The sequence below is a fragment of the Sinocyclocheilus rhinocerous genome, unplaced genomic scaffold, assembly GCF_001515625.1.
Source record: "Sinocyclocheilus rhinocerous isolate Xijiao unplaced genomic scaffold, SAMN03320098_v1.1 scaffold3022, whole genome shotgun sequence".
Lineage (NCBI taxonomy): Eukaryota > Metazoa > Chordata > Actinopteri > Cypriniformes > Cyprinidae > Sinocyclocheilus > Sinocyclocheilus rhinocerous.
In genome coordinates, this window is record NW_015626544.1 from 56,995 (window position 1) to 63,850 (window position 6,856).

Genomic DNA, 6,856 nt, shown 5'->3' on the forward strand with positions numbered 1-6,856 from the left:
TTTGGACACATGAATGGGAAAGTGTCCAAACTTTTGACTGGTACTGTACTATAATATGCACAAAGAATATCGGCCGATATATCGATATTGGCCTTTTTTAACTCCCTAATATCGGTATCGGTCCCAAAAAACCCATATCGTTCGGGCTCTAGTAATTACATACTTGTGCCATCAACACTCTTTGTCGTGCTTGTTTAAAGGTGCAGTAGGAGATCTTGGAAAATGCTAACTTTAGCCTGATAGCACTGAAAGCGAACGTCCCACCCTCCCTGCAATCGCCGCCCAAAGCCACGCCCCCGAACGCATTTACGCTTACAGACCAGAGACAACATTACTACAATAGGCTACATCAGGTTCCCAATTCCAGCCCATGTTCCGAAGTTAAGTAAACTTCAACGGATTTCCCCTGCTCAGGGAGTAGGGAGCAATGAACTCTGTGTAGGGATCATATCGATCGGAACACAGTTCATGCACGTAGCTCACTTCTAATGAGCTGGCGCGAGGACTAGATTAACCGCCGGGCTACATGTGTCATTCACCGGTGAGAAAACTTTAAAAGTACTACAATACCAGGAAGGAAGATCGGGTTGTTGATGTTTGCCTGCCATCTTTGCTGTCTGCACAGCGTGCGTGAACGCGCTGATGACGTATCCTGTCTGCACGAACTGGGTGCGCGGAGGTATGCTAATACATACGCGTAAAAGTGTTTTTCGCCACACAAAGGAGTGAAGCAGGAAAACATTCATTAACCCAAAGTAAAATGCCATCTTCCTGCTCTCTTTCTCTCTCTTAAATTCATAAGGGATTTGCATTATTTTATGCTGCCGTAGTCTTGCATGCTGGCTTATACAGAATTAACTCATCCAAAAATTAATTCATTCACTTACTCACGAATGTCATTCCAAACATTTATGCCTTTCTTTCTTCCATTAAAAAAAAAAAAAACCACTAATGAAGTTTAACAGAACTTTCACCCTGCTCATTTTCATACAATACATAGTGAATGTTGACCAGTGGATCTTGCTCACTGATCAAGCTCCAGAAAATTAGTCAGTGATTGCAAACTGGATTCTCAATCAATTATGAGATGCCAAATTTCAATATCTGCATATTCAAATCACTTTAATGAGATTTGACAGCAATGGTGGATGGGAAATTTGTAAGTGAATATCAAATTCATATATATATTAGTTTTATTGTACAGGAAAAACCTGGACAACAATGCAACAATGATGTGTTTAAAGGCCGAAACATACTCTGTGCAAGTATATGTAGTTTTAACTGGAGGTCACTGGCTGCACCAGAAATCTGATACTTTACTATTATATAGTAGCTAAGCTAAGTAAACTAAAGCTAAGTAAACAGTCTTGTCTTCTTCTGACTTGATTGAAGAAAAAACTTTTTTGCTTCAAATAAAAGTAATGTTGTGATTCCCTTTGTAATTGGTTGGCTTGGTTCATGGCTTACAATGCTTTAACAAAGACTTAAAAAAATCCCTATGAGAAAAAACAAATAAATAAATGGGAAAAATAGTTCAGAAACCAACTAACTTGGTATATTGCGCCATTTCTGGCATCTGGACACCTTATTGTTACCTCATCCAGTTAATGCAAGAATGCATGCTAAGTATGTACAACAAAATCAAATATACTGAATACAGCGAATTAATTCCACTGAAATCCTGTTTTGTTTTTCAGTACAAGTAATCTCAATGGACAGTCTGGATGTCCAGTGTTGCTACTATTACTAAAGAGAATTTAACAAGATACAGAGATTTTGTGTAAAAAAAAAAGAAAAAGAAAAAAAACAACGCTTTCAGTCTACCCGCTGAGACACTCTCTCAGTGTGTAGAAAGTACACGCTCTGCTCAGAGAGTGCTGATAAGAAGAGCTTCTGTGAAACCACACATTTGGGGTCTCTATTGTTTGGTCTACTGTGTCAGTTTTAAACTAGAAACAATGTTTAATTAGGCAGAGATCCAGGACAGACTGTGTCTGTGTTCACATTCAACAAATAGACTTAAAAACCTCCAGATTACTGTTGCAACGGTTTCCTGAAGGAATGGTTTACTTATTTGTGTGACAGCTGAAATCTGGCATGTGAAGTGTGAATAAGTGTGAATAAGTAACAGTCACAAATACAATATATCAAAGTTACTCCGTTTACCATGTTTGGTTGCCCCAATACATATAACTGTATCAGCCATTACCAACCAACAAAAAAACAAACAAATCCAAAACCACATCCACACCATTAGTGGTCCTTAATGGCATTTAGCATAATTATTAGCATGACATCTGAAAAAGGTGGTTTAGTCATTTTGTTTAAGCTGGTCTCCCAGTTTGGTCAAGTTGACAGATATCTCGAACCTCTCCAAAACCAGCAAAATAGACCAACATAACCAACATAAGTTTTTCTTGTCTTGCTTGTGTTTTCACATTTCTAAACCATTTACCACATGAATCTTATGAAAACCACCAGTCACATGTCACGTCAAAGTAAAAAAAAAAAAAAAAGTCATTTTATACAAATTAAACACAACCACACTGACAGTTTCAGTACTGTACTGTTTCGTGTCAAAATAACAAGAAAATAAAAAGATTTTAACCCTCAGCATCCACCAGATTGTCAGGAATTACGTTGCTCTAATTCCAATTTCCAATAATGCAGCTGTTCAACACATGACGTCAAAGGGTCTCAGCTGTGAGACATTGAGCATTTAACAGACTTATTTAAAAAAGGTCATTTTAGCAGCTAATGCAGATTTAAAGGGAATTAATTCCCAATTTTTATGAAAACTGGACTACTGTCGAGCTTTTCAATTACCGTATTGGCCCGAATATAAGACGACCGCGTTTTTTTCAGATGTATTTCCAAGAAAAAAATATCGTCTTATATTCGGGACAATACGGTACTTTCACACAACCATCGTTTGTGCCTGCAGACCCAGGCCTCTCAGATGAAATGTATCATGTTCGCCTAGTTCTCTGTTCACAGTATTCCCTTGTGTGTAGTGTACGTGTTTAAACGTGCTCTGTCTTGATCCTTAAAAGCATCCTGACTCCATCCCATTTGGGTTGATGAAAATAGGAAGCCTTTGGTTGCTCTTATCAAGAAAAAAAAAACGAATTCCCTAATTTGCTCTTGTATTGGTCACAAACATGCTGGATAAAAACCCTGATAAAAGAAGAAACGAGGGTACAGAACTGTAGTACAATGATAGACAGATGAGGTATTGTTTGTGGTAAAAGTGGTGTCAAAGGTCAGGAAATGAGAAGAATGGAGCCTAAGCCACTGATGAGTGTTCACTACAGGGGCAGAAAATAGATGTGTCTTATTCTCTGCACACCATGGCAAGTGCTTTCTTTCCTTGTTTCATAATACAGTGCTTCTGGCAGTGGGTCAGTGACCCCTGTGGATTTGTTCAAATAATCTCAGCTGCAGATCTACAGGTCTTCAAGTGGCTTATATCACCTTCTGCCCTTGAATCATGTTAGTATTGATAAATGCAAGATAAGGACACCAAATAGCATATGTATTTGTAACCCGTCTACTACAAACTATATAAATATACTCAAAGATGTGCGAAATTGGTGAAATACTCCTATTCCACTTTAATATGCATACAACTTTAAGCAAGCCATCTGATTCCACCAATTAGAGTCGCAGCAAGCAAAGTGTGCCAAAAGAGTACTTTAGCTCCGCCCATTCCCATAAAGCACCACGAATGACGTAATCAAGTTGGTCTACTTACTATAAAAACATTGATTTGTATCACAAAGCATGATCATTTCAACAAGATCAGTCCATCACGACCAGCTAAATGACCAGCTCTTTAGTTTATCAACCAAAATAGAAGCCTATTTCTTAACTTTTATAGCTTATGTAAGCTGGATTGTTGATGCCGATAGTTAAAAAGATTCTCAGTGAAGCTGAAAAATAGAAAAACATTGACCTTCAGAATTATGAAACGCTAACGCAATCATGGCTTTGAGTTATCTAAGTGCTGTTAACCTCCTTACAAACGCCTCGGCACACATGAATACAAATGAAAGATTTGGTTAAACACGGAATGGCAAAAGCCATGGACTCGTGCCAAGGTGTGAGATGGATTCCTGTCTGAAAATAGAAACTGTTTGAAGAGCACTCGGACATAATCCTGCATGGCAAATTCACCCCAGACTTCTCGATAGGAGTCTAGGAATCAACAGAGATGTCAGATGGCGAGCGAGGGATGGAGGGAGGGCTCTGATGTGTATAGAAGAGGTAATTGCCGAGTGTTTGGATGAGATAAAGACTGGTGTGGTCAACGTCTAGACTGGATCTCATTTGAAAGCGCCGCGTCTAGGGGATTCACAAATTTTTTGATGTTTTGAGAAAAATTATGACTGACTAGGAAAGCCTAGTCACTTTTAGAACTCAAGACTTCTTCTCTTTGCAGATCTGAAACTAAGCTGCAACATGGACATCTTTTGTGTCAGAAAGATTAATACATTTGAACAGATATGGATGAAACATCGTACTAAAGTACTCTGAAAGAGTCCTTACTTTTTTTGTGAATCAACATACAGAGCAACCAAGTCTGATTCCTGATTAATGACACCTGTGAGCCACTTCTTTTCACATTTAGTACATTTATTCATTTAGCAGATGTGGTACCCAAAGCGACTTACACATTTTTAGTGAATCAAAAACATTTAAAAATCCTTGAGAGCAGAATTAATCTGACTTGCTTACTGAACCGAATATCATTAATTTCACCCTGTCTGCCTCAGTGAACCAAACATTGATTATGATTGTTTTATTTTGTTCTAAAGTCGCATAAGACATAAATAAGTCTTCAGTGGAATGTTAAGAAAAATGAATCGTTTAGAAGTTTCGTAAATAAGGTCGAAATCATTCAATGTCTTACAATGTGCATCCTTATCAGTGAGATAAAAAAAAAATCCAATGTTAGGAAGAAGTGGATGTAACTAATAGACATTCAACAAATAAACAGCCAAAGTAACTATAACCTTTTATTGTACAAAACTGTGAACTTTTTTATAAAATAAAAAGTTTCCAATAAAGACTAACAAATCATCCAAATACATTCTGGATTCAAAATGATGCTCTTAAAACCAATCTGATTGCTTGGACTCATAGGGCAATCTTCACACGTTATTTTAAACGTTCGCAAGTAGAACTTGCTGTTAGCATGCAAAAGTGCAGCACATTCTTAGTATGCAAACACTCTCTTCTCAAAGCTGTGTATCTGCAATATTTCACAATTGTGTCTCTCTGTAAATGCACCATTAATGGACTAGTCAGTTGTCAGACAACTAGTTGATTAGTTGACTGGCCCGTTTCTAATTGGAGTGGATCATTTCATAAATCGTGCACTTTGAAAACAAGCGGTTATTGAAGGATAGGAAGTATGGACTACACTGCAAATCTAGAAGTAAATGTTGTACAAACAGCAAACCTATGAGTAAATGGTGTACAAAAATGTTAGCCAATCATATCAGAGGTAATTTACATAAATAAGTCTTAAAGGTATAGTAGCAAAAAAGTCAATTTAACTAAGATTCAGAGAGACTAAATTATGACTGTTTTGGCACAAATCCTTCAAAGACTGCAAAAAAATGTTTGACTCATTTAAGAAGATTCGTAAATAAGAGGATTCATTAAATGTCTTACAATGTCCATTCTCATCAGTGAGATAAAACAAATTCCACTGTTAGGAGGGAGTTAAAGGGTTAGTTCACCCAAAAATGAAAATTAGCCCATAAATTACTCACTCTCAAGTCATCCTAGGTGTATATGACTTTCTTCTTTCAGACGAATCCAGTCGGAGTTATATTAAAAATTGTCTTTGATCTTTCAAGCTGTTTAATGCCACTCAGCGGGTGTTGCATTGCTTCAGTCCAAAAGCACTTAATTAAAATGCGCCCATCCATAAAAAAAAAAGTGTCTCACACGGCTCCCGGGGGTGAACAAAGGCCTTCTGTAGCGAACCGATGCGTTTTTGTAAGAAAAATATCCATATTCAAAACGTAATAATCACTTTAATGTAGCTTGCGCTCACTGTTGTTTACTGGAAGCAGCTCCGGGAGGATGAAATCAAACACACCTGAACAAGCTAATCAATGTCTTCAGGATTAGTAATAATCCTGAAGACATTGACATGGCTATAGGCAGGTGAGTTTTTTTTTCAGGATTGGAGCTGAACTCTGCAGGACTGCGGCTCTCTAGGACCAAACTTGCCTACCCCTGACCTAGGATGACTTGAGGGTGAGTAATTTATGGGATAATTTTATTTTTGGGTGAACTAACCCTTTAATGCCTGATAATTTCTGACCCTAACAGTTTGAGATAGGCAGATGCAAAACTATCCATTTTCATAACCGACTAGTTGTGGATTCTCTGAATAATGATAATTGGGCAGCATCATGTGCACCAGAGCCAGATAAAACGAGATACATGGGATATATGAATGTTAAGCATAGCCCTTCAATTTGGCAGCTAATAGACATTCAACAAATAAACAGCCGAAATAACTATAACATTTTTTTACACAAAACTGTTAAAGTCTTTATAAAATAAATTCCAATAAAGCTCAACACAACATCCAAATACTAAAATATATGACTCTTTTAAGTCTTGTTTAAGTAACTAGAATGCATTTAATGCAAGTCATCAGTGTTAAAACCCCCTATTATTCTGGAAATATGGAAGTGTACACAGGTGCCAGAAACCAGACACTCATAGGAAAGAAAAATCAAAAGTGAGATCTCTTTAACATCTCAAATATTTCTCCTAGACAGAAATAAGTTACCGTATTGGCCCGAATATAAGACGACCCTGATTATAAGAC

At 37.4% G+C, this 6,856-nt stretch overlaps 1 protein-coding gene across 1 annotated transcript in view; it reads right to left on the reverse strand.

The window, feature by feature from the left end:
• Nucleotides 1–6,856, reverse strand: part of LOC107716183 (proton myo-inositol cotransporter-like) — a 69,040-nt gene that overhangs the window by 9,147 nt on the left and 53,037 nt on the right. The window lies entirely within an intron of this gene.